Source organism: Pelodiscus sinensis, chromosome 12, assembly GCF_052426305.1.
Source record: "Pelodiscus sinensis isolate ZL-2025 chromosome 12, ASM5242630v1, whole genome shotgun sequence".
Classification (NCBI taxonomy): domain Eukaryota; kingdom Metazoa; phylum Chordata; order Testudines; family Trionychidae; genus Pelodiscus; species Pelodiscus sinensis.
The window spans coordinates 18,865,411-18,884,152 of NC_143063.1; positions in this window are offsets into that span (position 1 = coordinate 18,865,411).

Here is an 18,742-nt window from a genome sequence, read left to right on the forward strand (position 1 = left end):
TTTGTGACAGTTAATTATTACACACCCGTGATGTATACTATATCTCTACTAGAAAGTAGGGCAGAAATATTTTCAGTACTGTTTTATGTCCAAGTCCACAGGACATTAAATGTTCAACTTCTATGCCACCAGCTCTGACTACACTGTGTTTTTTTAGTACCGATTTAACTATATTGGCTGGAAATATGTTTTTTTAACTGAAAAAATGTAATATGCCTTTTACCAAGGAACAAGCTATCCTGGTATCAACACCTTTGATCAGTGTAACTGCATCCACACTTTCCTAGTTGGACTTCTATTACTATCCAGGTATAGTTAAAGTTGTACAACTTTTGTGTGGAGACAAGACCAAGGCCCTGATCCAATAAAGCATATGTGTAACTTTAAGCGAGAGTGTTAACTTCATTAAAGTGTCTGCTCACATGCTTAAAGTTAGACATTTGCTTAAGTGCTTTGGTAGACTAAGACTCACTTGGAAAATATATCTTTTTACAGAAATAATCCTTTACTACTGCTACTGTAACTACTATCCTGGAGATAACACAAAACAAGCCCTTCCCATGCCGATGTTTTCCTTTTATTAGTTTCTAGTCCAAACCGCTCCAAGGCTTCATTTGCAAATGGGGAGGCAAATATATACACCTATGTTTTATGCTTGTACAGTGATTGTACATATCACAAATGTAAAGTGAAATAATCATTTAACTTGTTATTTGCATGCTTCGGCTCATTGTGAGTTTTGCATTTCTATGCAAAAGGGTGTGAAAACTCTGTCCCTGTATGTTATTGGTCACAGTTTTCAGAGATGTTGTCTTAACCAAATATTTAAGTTCTGTAAAAAGAAACTTTACAAAAATGAAAATGAATAGAATATATATTCCAAACACGATAGCATTATACTCGTGATATTTTAAAAGTTCAAAGTGTATTGTTGCTTCAAAGTCAGAGCTGTTTTTTGTAATAGCACATCTCCAGGTGCACAGAGAGCAAACAACTACTTGTCATTAATGTAAAGCAATGAAAAATTAAATTCTAAAAGTATAGCTATCTTTAAAAATTGCCTATTTCAAGTATCTCTGACGTTTCTCCTGGCTTTCAGTAAACCTCACAAAATGTACCAACATGGTATAGAATGGCCATTTTTAAAAATAGCCTTTGATTTTGATTACTCTAAGGACTTTGCACTGGATAACTCCAGTCGAATTGGAGCTGCTGGGGTCCAGCACATCTGAAAATCAGGAAACTTTTGGCTTTTATCAATACATTTTACCTGTGATCTTGGCCATTTGAGCATTATCATTTTATTAAAAACAGCAAACTGACTGACATCCAAAATAAATTTACCAACGGCAGATACTTCACCACCTTGACCTGTGTGTATCTCTCTAGTTCTCTGAGAATTCCGAAGTGAATGCATAAAAGTTTCACTCAGTAAACTTGCAGTGTGTTCCACCTTAATTCTCTCTTCTGATTGAGAGGTGCTCCCTGCCTTTGTTCTTTCTCTTCTTCCATCTCTCCATTTTGCGTGTGATGATAAATAACCTTCTCTAGCTACTTTTCCCACAACAATTCCAGCATCTGTTTCTAAACTACAATGAAGACCAACCTGGAACTGATCCATAAAGCTTTTCCCCCTCCAAATCCTCTCTCTTCAAGACCACTGACACCTAGAAGAAAAAGACCAAAAATGGAGAGGCAACTACCTATACCTTGTGTGTATTTATTTAAAAAAATAATATTTATAAAATGTTTACAACGTATATAAAATGTGCACAAATTTGGTAGTCTTTAAAGTGCCACTAGACTCCTTGTTGTGTTTGCTGAACTAATATGGCTACCTCTCTGAAACATATTTCATTGCATTCTTCCTGACCCTTGATACTTTCATCATTTTATATTAGAGCCTCTTCAGGGTTGGGACTGTCTCTTTAGTGTGCAAGCAGCATTTAGCTCATTATAAACCGTACCAGAACACAAATGATGATGAATGAACTAGCTCCCAATATCTTATTGTAACTGATAGGTTTAAGGCTGATTGTGCATTTGCAATGAAAAAAAGAGGTGTAGAACTCATGGTGACACAGTTTAAGGATACTGGTGTTATAAGTGATTGGACAACCATGCTCACTCGCTCTCTTTCACAATACATAAAATAATTTCCCCTCAGCAAGGAAAATCTGGCCAGAGAATGCTAGCTGGCATGTAAAGATTAAACAACTTTGAACAAAGAATGGTGGGACTTGGACTTAAACCAAAGCTGAATTTGGTCCCAATCATTTCTTTTCATTTTCAAAGCAGTTGACCAATGTGAATTAATTAACACATGTATGTGTGGCGCCACTACTCCATCTGTGTTGCTTGCAAGATACTCATCGGGGAATCCACTTCAGAATTAGAGTTCACAGCAAAGTTAAGGAACTAGCTTAGCAGGAGGGTAACCACCCTGATCACAAGACTGATCATGTTCAGAGTGAAATTCATGGACAATTTAACCATTAACTTCAGCGGGTGCTGGATCAGCCCATAGTATAACCAGTTATGATTTATTTAAAGTCAGTGGGTGAAATCCTGGCCCCATTGAAATCAATGGCAAAACTCCCATTGCTTCTCTGGAGCACAGATTTCACCAGTAAGTCACCAGGTCAAATTTTCTACTGGTGCAATGCCACTGAAATGCTGAAATCCATCGAGTTATGCTAGCAGAGAATCTGGTTTATCAAAAGCTGTTTTCCAACTCCATGGCAGACTCCCATTCATTCCAGCGGCTTTTGGGTGAGGCATGTGGTGAAAGCAGGAACAAAACCGCAGCATTTTAAAGCATACTGTTTTTCAAATTATACAGGAATAATTCTTTTGTAAAGAAAGACAGATAATTCCAAAAGGGTAGGGAAGTAATTTCCTGTTAAACTAAGAAAATGAAATGGGCCTGTGCAGTTATTGCAACAGAGTGTTTGTCTCAACCCTCCATGCTTTCACATATAAACAACTTACAAATGAAATCTGTAGTGTGACTGTACAGAGCATCTGGGAAAATATTCATGATTTAAATACATTAAGTCAAATGATAATGTTCCTTAGCTTTGGTTAATCAATAACAAAGGAGAAATGTAGTGCTTTAGCTTGATTAACCTTCTGCTGTGCACTACAAAGTCAAATGAAATCTGAAATATTTTCTCTTTAAACTCCCACAAATTGGGTTTCTCAGACTGAAGCTTCATTTCTGGAAGTTTTTTCTCCCTCTCCTGTCGTTTATCTGTGTGTTTTATCTGAAGTTTGTTTGTTGCGTTAGAACAACGTATTTGTCTACTCTAGACAAAACAAGCTCTTTGTTCAATTCCTCACTTGAGGTCAAATTCTCTTGAGAAGAACAAGTGTGGGTTGTGTAGCTGTCAAAGGAGGTTTTAGTGCTTGACCCTAAAAAGCATTCAGAGCCCAGAGTCTTTTTTTTTTATTGCTTTTCATTTTCATTGTTTGTGCTTTATACTTAGGAAGGGGCCTCTGCAGAGGGAAAAGACCCTACTTTAGTATTCACAACTAGCAGCCTGCTACTAAAACACCTCAAAAGCTATTCACTGCAAGAAATTTGGGAACCACTGCTCTGTGTCAACCTCTAGTGCTTAATCATAATTGCACATAGAGAGGGCATGGGCCAGAATGCAAGAGTGTAAATTAAGTATGTTTAATACTGGGAAAAGGCTCAGTGGAGACAGAGTTAGAGATTCAGGGCTTGTGCAGATAGATTTTTGCAATAAACAGAAAATGGTACAAGTAACTAAGCCTGGATTCAGTGAAGCAGGAATGTGACTGTAAAGGGTAAATTGTTGACTCACTGTACAATACAGGAAGGGACACAAAATAACGGTCTAACTTGATGGTCACCAAAAAAAAAAAAATTATCTGCTTTCATATAGAAGTTGAGTGTGTTGTTTTCAACAGATGGTGTTTATATGGTGTACACAAGCGCACTGTTAGAAATAGCCATTAAAAAGACAGCTTTTGTGCAATTATTTGCAATTACTATTGTTTAATTGGATTATGTTAGTTACATTACATTTTTATGGACCTACTCTGCAATTATACTTCAACAATAGTTAATAATAAGAGGTGCCTGCTTAAAATATGCAGGGTATTTTATGGTGGTTACTAATTGAACAAGGAATCTGGCTAAGACACAAACTCTGGAATACCAAATCCTTTACATGCTAATAGGCAAAAGTGCAGTCCAAAGCTTTCTTCACTCAGATAGTAACTTGAAGTTTTCCAAGGGTTGGTGTCCTGGTGGCAACCACTTTCTCTGCATAGCTCTCAGTTAAATAGCATCATAGAATTTAAGGCCAGAAGGGAGCAACCGCTCATTTAGTCTGACCTGTATACCACAACAACTGAGATTAGACCAGAGTGGTGCAGTCCCCAGGAGACTAAACTTTTATGTGCTACAGGTAGAAAATGAGAGAGACCAAGGCACGCTAGTGCCTGGAGTTCCAGCAATTGTAGGGAAAAAGTTTACTGGGATATATCCAGACATTCCTGCAAAGTGATTTGTACCTATATGTTACAGAAGAAGGTGCAAAAAGAAAAAAAAACCCAAACAAAACAAAAAAAACACACCAAAAAACTCCAGGTGCTGTCACTGCCAACTTCACTTGGGGAAAATTCCTTCTTGATCCCACATCTGGTGAACAATTAAACTCTGAGCATATGAACAAAAATGCACCAGCCAGGCAGCTGAAAGACATAAACCAGAAATCAATCTTAGGGTTGCTAAGTCCTGCTTCCCACCATCATAAGCAACAACTTCCTCATGCATTTGTCCATCTTGCTCTTATTTTCATTAAGTTGTTTGGTCCCACAACTCCTATTGGGAGACTGTTCTGAAACACTCCTCCCTCTCCCCACCCCTTACCCATTACCTGGAGGGAACCCTTCTTCCAATGTCTAGCTGGAATCTGTTCATTGCTAGTCCATGGCTATGTCTACATTGGCAAGATTTTGCGCAAATACTTTTAACGCAAGAGTTTTTGTGTTAAAGTATTTGCGCAAGAGAGCGTCTAACTGGCATGTGCCTTTGCGCAAGAGATGTGCTTTTGCGCAAAAGCATCCGTGCCAGTGTAGACACTCTCTTGCGCAAGAAAGCTCTGATGGCCATTTTAACCATTGGGCTTTCTTGCGCAATAAATTAACGTTTCCTGTCTACGCTGGCCTCTTGCGCAAAAACAGTTGTGCAAGAGGGCTTATCCCTGAGCGGGAGCATTTGCGCAAGAAGCCCTGATTTTATACTATTAAACGTCAGTGTTCTTGCGCAAGTACTCGCAGCCAGTGTAGACAGGCGGCAAGATTTTGCGCAAAAGCCAGCGCTTTTGTGCAAAATCTTGCCAATGTAGACACAGCCTATATGTATTTGTTATGGGATTGAGTACTAGAGCCTGCACAGAAACAAAATTTGTAGCCATGAAAATGACCTGCTGATATAAAGTGGATATCCATGGATTTTCAGAGCTCTGGTTAGTACCTATTATGTAGTAGGTGTGACTGATGGGGCATAATCTCCACACTGGCCCTGAGACGGTACATTAGGCTCAATTAACTGCCCAGGCTGCACCTGGAGGAGGAGCTAGGAAGGAGGGGCTGGTTAAATGAGGCTCAGCTGGGGAGAAAGTGGAGGTGTCTATAAAGCCCAGGAGTGCTAAGACAGGCTAGTTTCTAGTTACTTCATGGGCAAATGAGGTGTATTTGGGTTACAGGTCAGTAGCTGAGATGATTCTTTGAGAGGAGGACAATTAGTACTGAGAGATAGAAAAGAGACAGCCAGCTGGCAGGGGAAGGCTCAGGGGGAAAGCAATGTGGAATAGTTAGTGCAGAACGTGGCTGCTGACCAGGGAGTTCCTGAGCTATGAGCTGGGCTCCTTACTGCCGGCTGATGAAGTGATATTAGTGTAGGGCAGTGGCTGCTTGAGCCCATTTGTCAAGAGGCACTTCAGTACTGCAGCAGCAGGAACACATTTGATGACCAGGCTAGAGGTCTGAGTCAGGAAGAGATGATGGTTCCTGGTGTGAGGGGGATTTGTAAGGCAAAAGGATGACTAGCGAAATGCTGCAAGAGGCGGGTGTAATGCTGTGCCAGTGCGAATCCCCAGGATGAGATACTGCTAACAGTGAGTGAACCCTATGGGTAGGTCTAGACTACATCCCTCTTTCGAAAGAGGGATGTAAATTAGACATATTGAAATTGCAAATAAAGCTGGGATTAGAATTTCCCATGCTTCATTTGCATAATTGCATCACAGTGTTTTTTTTTTCAAAAAATGCTATTTTGAAAGTGAAACCATAGTCTAGATGTGGTTGGGTTTTTTGGGGGGGAGAGGGGTTTTGGTTTTTTTTTTTTTTTTTGAAAGATCCTGTAAAACTCACTTTTTGAGAAGTACAGGATCTTTCGAAAAAGGCTTTTCTCTTTGAAAGAACTGCATCTAGACCGTGATTTCACTTTTGAAATAGTGTTTTTGGAAAAATGCTGTGATGCGATTATGTAAATGAAGCACGGGAAATTCAAATCCCGGCTTCATTTGCAATTTCTACATGTCTAATTTACATCCCTCTTTCGAAAGAGAGATTTAGTCTAGACATAGCCTCCAATAGTAGGAAGAGAAGAAATAGGTCCATATCTCATCCTTCTCTCCATCCCTTCATGGTGGCTTGCACTCCCCACGGCACTAGGAGGGGATTGTTGCTGTGGGCGTAGTGACCACAAATGTGCCTGAAGCCTACCTCAGTTGGACAGCCCTCAGTGTGCTCTATAACCACAGATGTGAGAGCCCAAGGAGGTTCCAGGCTGTGTGAACCATACATGTCCCTCCTCCCTCAGTCTGACTAACCCTTGCAACTCCCTATGGGAAATAAACGTACTCAAATAAAAACTGAATAAGTTTAAAAAACATAGGTTGGATCTCCTGTAGAGAGCCTCCCGTTACAAATTGCTTTCTGTTTCTATGCAATTGCATCTAGGGTGCAAATTAATAGGACTGACATGTCCTTCTACTTTTGCTGCAGCACATCTCTCTCTCGCTCTCTTTTCTTAAATGGTATCTCTTGTAAGTCTTACAAAGAACAATAATCAATTGTGAGGGGGAGGGCAAACTCAGTGTTCCACCACAGCAGACTGCTTAGTTAGGTGCACTCAGGCTATTTTCTTGCTTTATATATTGCTTGCCCTGTGTAACTTTGGGCTCAATGATCTACCCTAATTTCTTTAATGGGCCAGAACCTCAGTCCTAAGTGTGCTTGGTCTGGGTTGCTTTCACACTGCAAAAATAGAGGGAAAGGTGTCTAAAAGTAGTAGCTGAGCAGTTGCCCTGACAGAGTGATTCCTGGGGAGGTGTAGGGCCAGATTGCGTGGGTCTGTTAGAAGCACATAGGGGTCATAGTGGAGACAAGGAGCGGCGTGTGACTCTTTGCCTGATGCTTGCTCTGCACAGTGGATCCTTAGCTGGCTCTAAATTATGCCAGAATTGAAAACTGGGTTGTCATCCTCCCTGGTAGGGAAGTAAGCAGTTCCTTAGGCCCACAGATTTCTTTTGCATTAGTTGCAGAATAAGGCACTGCTAGAAGAGATACCTGCAAAGAGCTTTCATGAAGAGTAAAAAGCGCAAGTTGAAAGGACACATTTGTTGCCATGGTGCTGTACTGTGGGCTTTTGCTGCTGTGTGGGTGCAGCTATGCTTTTCACTCTGAGTGCGCTTGCATATTTGCTGCATTGTGACAGTAGCTATCATGCACACACAGCCACTGGTAGTGTCCTAGACTGGAAATCTCTGGCAAGTAAATACAGAAAAGGCTTCATAAATTGGCCTCAGAAGAGCTATGTAGTAGCTATACAAACTGAAGGGCAAGATCTGCAAAGGAACACCTGGTACTTGAGTGCCTAACTTACGTCTGTGCCTTTGGAATTTGAGCACAAAGATCATAGGTTTACGATGAAGAATTTATGAAGAACTAACTTATTGCAGAGCATACAAAATTTAATCACATGGTGAGTGCTTAAAGTTATAACAGTGATTTGACATGGGCTGGAAAGGGGCCTGCTGGGTATTGGAGTCCAGTTCCCTACCATGGCAGGCAACCACTCTGGGGAGGGAATCTGGTCTGATAACTGTTCAGAAGTACGGAACTTGGTTTATATCTTTCCCCCTAACTTCAGATTATAAACTCCTTCTACATCTACACTGGCGTGATCTTGCGCAAAAACTCTTTAGCGCAAGAGTTCTTGCATTAAAGTAGTTGCGCAAGAGATCGTCTACACTGGCATGTGCTTTTGCGCAAGAGCATCCTTGCCACTGTAGATGCTCTCTTGCGCAAGAAAGCTCTTCTGGCCATTTTAACCATAGGGCTTTCTTGCAGAAGAAATTCATGTTGCCTGTCTACACCGGCCTCTTGCGCAAGAACAGTTGCGCAAAAAGGCTTATTCCTGAGCGGGTGTGTCAGAGTTCTGGTGCAAGAAGCCCTGATTTTATACACTAGAACATCAGTTTACTTGTGCAAGAACATGCGGTCAGTGTAGACAGGCAACAGGTTTTTGCGCAAGAGCGACCGCTTTTGTGCAAGATCGCGCCAGTGTAGACACAGCTCTTGAGGCAGGGATTATTTTCTGTTCTGTTTAGGACTAGACCCTAGATTGGGGTGGGGAGGAGAGCAATCATTTTTTAAGGGGGGGGCACCAAAATTATTCAAAGTGGCCTTGGCCCACCCTAGTAGGGGCAGGCCTTGGCCAGAAGGAGTGGGGCCTTTAAAGAGCAGGAGTTGAAAGGGCTCATGCCACCCTTGCGGCTCCCAGGCAATGCTTTCATGGGGGGGGAAGGAGGGCGAGATGTGAGCCCTCTCAACTCTTGCTATTTAAAGCCTGAAGGAGAGAGCTGTTTAAATAGAAGCAATTGAAAGGGTTCGCAGCTCTCGGCCCCGCCACTAACACACTGCCTGGGAGCCACCGGGGAGGCAGGAGTTGAAAGGGCTCACATCTGCTACTGTGTTGCCTGGCAGCCACCCGGAAGGTTCAATCCCTTTAAATAGAAATAAGTGAAAGGCCACACACCTCCCCTGCGGCTCCCCGCCCCGCTGCTAACGCATTGCCTACAAGCTGGGGAGGCACGAGCCTCTATGGAAAGGGCTCACACTTCCCCCTCAGCTGTCAGGCAATGTGTTTGCAGCTGCAGGGAAGGCCGGGTCCTTTAAATAGAAACAGTTGAAAGGGCTTGCACCTCCCCTGCTCCCAGGCAATGTGTTACGGGGTGGGGGATGGGAGCTGCAGGCTGGATGAAAGGTTGGCAGGGCTGGATCTGACCTGCCTACTCTAGATACTACTAAATAACGGTGATAATAGATAATTAACATAGGAGTGACCTATGACGAAGGAAAAATGAGTGCGCTCTGACAGTATGGTTGGGAATGCTTAGGAAAATGGTTCAAAATGATACCATATTTGCAGTGAGGATTATGTTTTGGGTGATGTCCAAAAAGTGGCATATATTGATATTCAACTTGATAATTTTGTGATGGATGATAGTGACACTAAAACATATAGGGTGGCATGTCTTCTATAGGGGACCTGATTCAGCAAAGCACTAAACCATTAGTCCATCTCTCCAAGAGACTAAACTAGCATGTGCTTAGCCTAAATAAATTCTCATTCTTATATAAAATCTGACAGTAAGAAAAGAAACAAAAATACATACCCCTAATGCCCTTAGATCAAAAACAGACTCCAATGGCCTAAAATGGGCAAGAAACTGGAGGCTAAGGACCTTCAGGCTACCATCTATGGGTGCCTATTCTCTTCCTCTTCGCTTCAATGAAACTAAAGAACATGCTTAAAATTAAGTCCATGGTGAAAGTGGATCCTGACAAGGGATGATAGTTAAGGTTTAACAGAAGAGACCGAGAAGGCCTGCAACTGCTTGTAATCAATGTCCTTTTTCTTTGTAGGCCAAAAATAGAGACAATGAGACTTTCCACATGATCTATGATTTTGTGACTGTAAAAGATTTATTCTCTCTGCAACTGCAATGAAAAAAGTTTAAGAGTTTTTCTTAAAGCAAAAGAGGCAGATTAAATAGGTGAGTTTTTGAAAAGCTGAACTGAGGGGTTATTAGCCCTGCTGATTAACATCCCAGACTTCAGTTGAAGTGGTAATAACAACATTCATTTCCTGTGCAACATTCTCCTGGGTCACAAATGCAGAAAAGCAAAGGATGCAGCTCAGAAGTAAAATATTGTTGAAACAGACATTTGGTTGGCCACTGAAGGAAACAGTTCTCAAGACACAACTGGTCAACAAGTTGATGATGGAGAAGGGTTGGTTGTTCTGTGTGAACTAGTAAATATTTGTTAAATTCATTAATCAATTACTGTACATCATGTCATTTTTTTGGGGCCTATACTTTACTTTCAGTGATATTGGGATCTAACCTGTGACTTACTGAATTCAGTCCAAAGACTCCCGTTGACTTCACTGGAGCTCAGTCTGGCCCTGAGAGAGTGCTAAAGCAAAACTGTTCTAGCTCTCATCATCTGAATAAATAAAAGAACTGGTACAAATCAGCAATGCTAGGGCTGCTGCTTGAAGTTAGACAGAGGCCATGTTGGCTTCTGGTCAGGCTAAGCTGGAGAGATGCTAACACAAAGATATCTTAGAGCAGGGGTGGGCAATAATTTTTAATGTGGGGGCAATGCCAAGATTTTGGCAAGTGCTCAAGGGCTGCATTTCTACAGAGGTGATTTGGGATCTGGGACAGAGGTTGGGTGCAGTAGGAAGCCTGGGGTAGGAGACTGGTGCAGGAGGGGGTATGGACGGAGATTGGGTGAAGGAGGGGGTTTTGACCTAGGGCAGAGGCTTGGGGTGCAGATCAGGAGGGAGTATGGGCACAGGAGAGGATTCTGGCCTGAGAGAGGGGCTCTAGGAGAGGGAGCGGGATCTGGGAGGGAGATGTGACTTAGGTGAAGGGGGTGCAGAGAGTTTGGGTGATGGCTTGGGCAGAGAAATGGGGTGCAGGATCAGGGAGAGGGCATGGGTGCCAGAGAGGATTCTTGCCTGGGGGAGGGTGTAGGAGAGGGTGCAGGGTCTGGGAGAGAGTTATGACCTGGAGGAAAGGGGTACAGAGAGCTTGGGTGGTAGCCTGAGTCAGGGAGTCGGGAGGGGGGGTGAGGGAAGATAGCAGGGGTGCCAGAGGCAGGCTCTGGCTAGGAGGTGCTTACCTAGGTACCTTCCAGTCAGTAGCCCTGCAGGAACCTGAAGGCTGCAGTCACAAGCTGCTCCAGACAGCTCTGCTCCAGGGAGGGTGAAGGAGCCGGAGTGGAGGAGGCTTCGTTGGATGCCCCTGTCACAAGCAAAATATCTCAGCTGCTATTGGTCAGAAACTGGCCAATGGGAGCTGAGAGATTTTGCTGAGGTGCAGGGGAGAGCACAAAGCCTCCCTCCTAGCTCCCAGAATAGAGCAGTCACATTTAAAGTGGCTGTGCCATGCTTAAAAGTCCAAGCGAGGCAGCTGTGGGCCAGATCCGGTGGCTTGGCGGGTCAGATGTGGCCCACTAGCAGCCTCTTTCCCACCCCTAGCTAAGAACCACCTTTCATCTCATTCAAGTTGGACCAATTGTAGCTCAGGATTAAACTCCAACTATTCACTGATAACATGTCATGTGATTTTTATGGCACTATAGAAATGATTGTGGCCTCTGTGAAGCATTTTGGGATACAGTTGGTATGAAAGAATTAATACTGTGCTGATATTGTTTCATGGGTTTGATTGAGACATTTGCCAGGGCAGTATCTTGACAAATGCAGAGAGCTATCATTAGTTATACAAATTATATTATTCACAAAGCAGAATGTCTTTCCACAGAAAATACTCTAGTCCAGAAAATCCCAGCCTCCTTCACCCCATGCCCACCCCAGAAACAGTCCTCATAGGTAGCTGAAATCTAGCTGGGACCCTCAACCATCTTAGGAAGGGCAAGTGGTTGCAAGCTACTGACACCTATTTACATGGACCCCCCCCCCCCATGCTGTAATATCCTGTTTTAACCTATTTCTCACTTTTGGTCCATGTACAGGTTATTTTAAGCAATGAGATAAAAAATATATTTTTTAAGAACAAGGTCTGACACATTTTGAATTGCATAGCCTTGGTATCTGCAAGACACTTCTAACCATTACACACCTTGCATTTTTAAACCTCTTTTACTATGGAGAGGGTTGCCTAGCTATTTGCATGGAATCATGGCATCTTATTATATGCAGCTGTTTTAAAACGGTGGTTAATGCACCTGCACAGCAATGGAATTGTGAATGATGATCCGTTGTAATAATCTGCAAACTACAGCAAGAAAGACTTTCTTCAGGCCCATTAAACTGGGTCAAAAATTAGTGACTCAGGCAAAACTTAAAATCTGCGAGTTGCTAAGCGGTACTTGCAATTTCAAGTGAAGATCCACTTAGATGCTACTTTAAGAATGGTTAAATCCCTGTGCTGACAATTAGGTATCTGTAAAGAACCATATTCACTATAGTATCAGAAATAATAATGATATTCAGTATCCAAACTAAAGCCTATTGAAAAACCTACTCCATCTTTGAGGAACTTCAAAACTAGTTCAAGATCTGAACTTGGTGGCTGACTCCTATGAATGATCAAGAAAGATTTACAAAAGTCGGAAGCTTATAGTTAAGATCCTGAGTCCATAGTTAGACTCCTAAATGCATGGCCTGATTTTTCAAACTTTGAGCAGCCAGCAGTTCCCCTGGGATTCTTTTGAAAATCAAGCCACTTATTTAGCAAACTGCCTGACAATTTTAGTGGGAATACTTAGGCCAAAGCAAAGTGTTTTTTAAAATCCCACCTTTACTGTGTAATCATGCATAGACCAATATTGCAAACCTTATGGTTTGGTGTTAAGCTTAAAAGTAGGTGATTTTTGTTGAACTTCACTGTATTTGATTGATGATTTGCTCAAAAACTTCACATTTCCTTAAACAAAAAGTTTGGAATGAAGAAATGGTATAATTAACATACACTAACTGAATTTTAACATCCATGTTAAATGTAGAGCTAAGAATATTTAAGACGCTTAATTTAAAGTGTTACTAGTTGATTTGCTGCAAGTTACTGTGAATAAGGCCTGCAAAGAGGAAAACAAAATTACAATTTAAAGATTGTAATGAGAACAGCTTACAATTGTACTATTTCTCATTCTCATTACATTAGTTGAAAGAGAGAACCTCAAATTGTCACACATTTTTAACAATTACCAGAGTAATTTAGATTTATCTTTTATTGCTATTTTAATGATCAGTAGAAACCATGCCAGAGAGCAGTCCAAAGCACTGCTTTTTGATATAGGCAGGTTACACAACTTGCTGCCTAGGTAAATAGGGAATATAGTTCTGCGTGTCATATCCCATTGGCTGGGGCTAAGTGGGAAGCCATTACTTCCTCTGCAGAAATCTATTTAGCAGGAAGTATGCAGCTCCTCTGCATCTCACATGCTTTTTTTATCAGAAACTCATGACCACACCACCCCCACAGGACTAGAAGAGCATAAGGTGTCCTATTAACTCTATAGGCTGCACCTGGGAGAAAGTCAGGGAGCAAGGAATTGATTACAAGCAGGTTCCACTGTGTGGGAATAGGTGGGGCCTATAAATCCAGCAAGATGGCAACAGATAGAACTGGTGTGTAGGAAGGGTCATCATCTTCTGGGAAGACAGAGAAGTGTTTGGAGACTGTAGGAATTCTTAGGCAGCAGCTTCTCTCTGGGAAGAAGGAGAAGCATTTGGAGCCAGAAAGATGGGTTGGCATGGACTCCCTTATCAGCCACTGCGGGTGCAGTATAGACCAGATGGAAGACTGTCTGGGTCACTGTGGGAGTGACAGAATTTGAAGCATTTTGTCCTGAAAGTGGGGAAATGCTGAGGTAGCCAGAGGTCTGAGTCACAAAGAGGACATGGTGGCTCCTAGCAGGGGAGAGATGGTGTGAGGGCATGTGACCATGGAAGGAGCGTGGACCTTAAGCTAGTTTCCAGAATGATCAGGAGGCAGCCCCTGGCAAGCAGTGAGTGGAGCACCCCCATGACATGCCCACACACTTGCATGTCACTGGTTGCCAATGCCAACTGCTGTAACAGGAAGGTCACGTTCCCCATCTTATGGTTCCTCATACTGAGGATTCTTCCCACAGGTCTCCAATCTAAATTCCAGTGGGATGATTATTAGTCAAACTGTTGACTGTGACTAGAGTTCCGTGGTATTGTGCTTCTCACATGACAGATTATATCTCTCCTGCCATTACATTTGCAAACAGCCATGCATACAAATGGCTAGTTAGCTCTCTCAGCTAGTTAGCATGTAGTCTGCTAACTAACTGGCAGTTTGTCCTATTTGTGTGTAAAATCATGTGCGCACATACATGACCTGTTCCCTTGAAGCTGCATCTTAAAGTTCCGTGGCACTTTTAGGAGAGTAGAGCTGTTTTGGTGTGAATAGCCAGCAGTGGTTCTGCTCACTGTTAAGCAGCCATTTCTCTTTATCTGGTGCAAAAAACCAGTTCACTCTCTCTCATCCCTTCAATCTGAGAGGATGGCTCATTTCATTAACAATTAAATATGGGAACTAGCTTAATTTTTAAAACAGTAAATCCCAGCATATTCCACACTGTCACGTGCCTTTCTGGCATTTCAACATACGCCTGCAGCACAGAGTCTATTGAATTTGTACTGTGACTAAGATCTAACAAAGAACACTGTCTGCTGAGCTCTGGTCTTTCAAATCTTTTCAGTTAAATCATTCAATGGACTGCACAAGTTGTTGTTCAGCTGAAACTGAAAATACAGTCCTTAGAAAATACAGCTTCTCTGTGTTTAATCTGCCACAGAATCTTGGTTTCAGACACATGTTCAGAGAATTTTAACTATTGTGTGGAATTGATACTGTAAAAGCTAAAATTCCTCTTTTGTACCATTGTAGGGTCCTTATTTAGTTTGCTTTTTACTTAGCAGAAGCCTCTGCCTTAAATTAAGTTTGAGGAATGTGTCCAATTGAGTCTTGTGTCAAATATTCCCACACTTTTATCTGAACAAAACTCTCATATAAATCTTGTCTGAATAAGGATTGAACTACAGGTTAAACCTCTCTAGTCCAACATGCTCTGGTCCAGCAACAGCATGATTTTTGTTAGCTGAACGTCTACTTATCATTGGGTGTGGCTAAGTTTCCTGCAGTCCAATAAAGTTTGTTTACAGCCACCAGTCTTGACTCCCAGTGTTCTGTGCTGTTATTTAGCTCTGATTTTACCCTTACATGTTTTATAAGAGCCCAATAAGCAGTGGAAGTGTTGGTAATGTTTCTAGACAATATTGACCTCCCATGGTTTGGCAAATTCTCTGGTTCAGCACCAGTCAGGTCCTGAGGGTGCAAGACTAGAGAGGTTCAACCTGTAGGACTTTAGGAGTTGGCTCAATATAGTATGCTTAGATGTACTATCTTTACTTCAAGTTAATCCAGTCTCTGGATCTCTTGGTACTTATGTCCCTTGCACTGTGTCTTGGAACTTGCTAAACAAAATGAGTGCATCCAATATGACGCTCATAATAAATAAAACCAATAGTAGGGAAACCTCTTCTGAACTCCGAGGAATCTACATATTTGATGCTATACAGTGGAGGAAAAAGACCAAACAGTGAACTAGATAAATACCCTCAGGTTTTAACAACTGACATTTCATTAAATTTCTTTTTGTAAGTTCATATCTGATATAACTCCACTGAAATCAGTGATGACTGGAAATAGAAAAGCTAAAGTGAAGACATTTATGATCTTTTTCCTACAACAGTCTGAAGTCACCCTAGACCTAAATAACCTGTTATTCACAAAGACTGCACCCTGAATTATATCCTTCCAATTATACTGAGAATAGCCAGCGTCCTATCACTTTTTGGCCAATTACCCTAGTTAATGAATGAAGCAATTTTTTATTGTAATTTAATTACTTGAGATGGCTCAGTTCACATGCAGCAGCTGGGTTTCAGTGAGGGCCTAGGTTTGAACCCATTTTTACTACTGGGTCATCTAAAGCAAAAGAGCCTTGATTCAGCATATGCCTGACTTTAAGGATGCCAGATAGGGTCCAAAGAAAGCAACTGCCTCACCTAGTGTCCCAGTGTATATTGAGCTGTTCAGTTTTCATTTGAATCGGAACTTTCCTGCCTCTTGGTGCTTTGCAATAACCTCTCGAGCACAGTGTGTTGTGGGTTCTTTTTTCCACCACAAAATCTGACTCCTTCCCTGAACAATCTGATTAAGAGAAGCATCTTGTCCTATTTCAAACCCAGCCCCACCGCATGTAAAGTCAATTGCCATGAGCAACGAAGAAGGAATTCTTCTTAACACTAAGTGTTCCTTAATGACTTCATTCCCTGCTATGTCTGTTGCTCCAGTATGCAGCATTTGGAAACTAGATCAAATTTTAAAACAGCATTGTATAGTTAGATCTGTGGGCTAAAATCTCTTTTAAATAGTGGGGACCCGGTTTCTACCCATGGGGCCCCTTCACAGGACAACGGCTCCCACACTGACATTTCAGCACGTAGAACCACTATTGTATCTCATAGCTTTGTATACTAGCGAAGACCTGCCTATGTGGTATATTTAAATCAATGGTGGGCAACCTGCAGCCTGCGCATTCCCTCTCTGTCCCTCTCCCCCCATTCCTTCCTAGAGCTTGAACAGGTGATTCTTGGTGTTCAAGTTCTGGGAAGGAGAGGGAGGAGTGGAGACAGAGTATGAATCAGCAGGTTCATGGTGCTTCAAAAGCGTTGAGGGAGGGGGAGGAGTGTGGGGCTCCAGAACCCCAGTGCACAAGGGGCGTGGGGGAAAGAGGCAGAGAGGGGTGGCGCAGGCTGCAGGTTGGGCTGCAGGTTGCCCACCACTGGCAATCATGTGGCTCACTCACCAGTCTTGGTTGCCTATCGCTGATTTAAATACCCTGGTTCAATGTGTAGCTGTAGCCTTGTTGGCAAGAAATACTAAGTGAAGTGTTATGGTCCGACTAGATAATCCCAATGGTCCATTCTAGCCTTAAAGTCTATAGGGTTAATCTCATATCCTAAAGCCACATTGTACATTCATAGAATCATAGGGCTGGAAGAGACCTCAGAAGGTCATCAAGTCTAGCCTCCTGCCCAAAGAAGGACCAACCCAACTATATCATCCCAGCCAGGGCTTTGTCAAGCCAAAGCTTAAAACCCTCTAGGGATGGAGATTCCACCACCTCCCTAGGTAACCCATTCTAGTACCTCACCACCCTCCTAGTGAAATAGTTTTTCCTAATATCCAACTTAGACCTCCCTCTTTGTAACTTGAGACCATTGCTCCTTGTTCTGCCATCTGTCACTACTGAGAACAGCCTCTTTCCATCCACTTTGGAACCTCTCTTCAGGAAGTAGAAGGCTGCTATCAAATCCCCCACCACGTTTCTCTTCTGCAGACTAAATAAGCCCAAATCCCTCAGCCTCTATTCAGAAGTCATGTGTTCCAGCCCCCTAATCATTTTGGTTGCCCTCTGCTGGACCCTCTCCAGTGGGTCCACATCCTTTCTATAATTGGGGGGAGGGGAGAGCAGAACTGGACACAATACTCCAGATGTGGCCTCACCAGAGCTGAATAAAGTGGAATTATCACTTCTCTAGATCTGCTGGAAATGTTCCTCTGAATGCAACCTAATATTCCATTTGCCTTCTTGGCAGAGTGCACACTGTTGACTAATAACATTCCTCTATCATAAAGGGAACATAAAATTGGAGTAAATTATTTGCACTACTAAAGTGGGGCAAAGTAGTCTTCATGTACATGAGAATTGAGTGTCACATAGATGTGTGTTGAAAGTGTGGCTTTATTGCAGTTGGTTTATATGACTTTGCTAATGTTCTTGGAGTCTGGGACTCTTGAAGTGGACAAATGTGAACAATTATTCACAATGAATAGACCTAGTTGCATTTGATCTAGCACCATAAACAATGTAGAGGTGGGTGGAATGTTATGAGAAAAAATTCTGATCCATATTAGCCTATACAGAAACAAAGTAAAAGAAAGATGCACAAAAGTGATTCTTGGCATTAGACCACACCTAGATGCTGACATCCCACAGATGGCCTGTATTTCACCAGTGATCAATGGATCACACTTTGGGAGGATTTTGTTTAGATCTTTTTCTATCATGTGACATCTAGAAAAGCGCTGTTTGCCAGACCAGGGCTACAGGAATTAGTAAAGCCTGAACAATGCTAGCCTCAACTTTATGGGCCAAACTTTCAAATTGTACTGTTAGTACCATGGTGCAGGCATTGTGATAGAAGTTAGGGATAGGGATGTGTGGCTAACTGGTTAACCAGTTAGCATCACCCTTAATGGGTGATGTTTACCGGTTATGGGTAACTAGTGGGCTGGAGCAGCCCCCTACCTGTCCCTTTTTAAATTGGTAAACGGATTAATCGGGATTTTACATCCTTAATTTAGGGGTCAGATTTTTGCCTTTTTATATCAGTTTAGGATTTGGCCCTATTTGTTCCTATTATTATTATTTATTATGGCAACACCTAAGAGCTTTGCCTTATTGTATTAAATTATTACACAAGGCTGGACCCCAACATACACATACACTCTCTCTCTTAATGGCCTTATTCTTCCTCTGCATGAAAATTGATCTAATA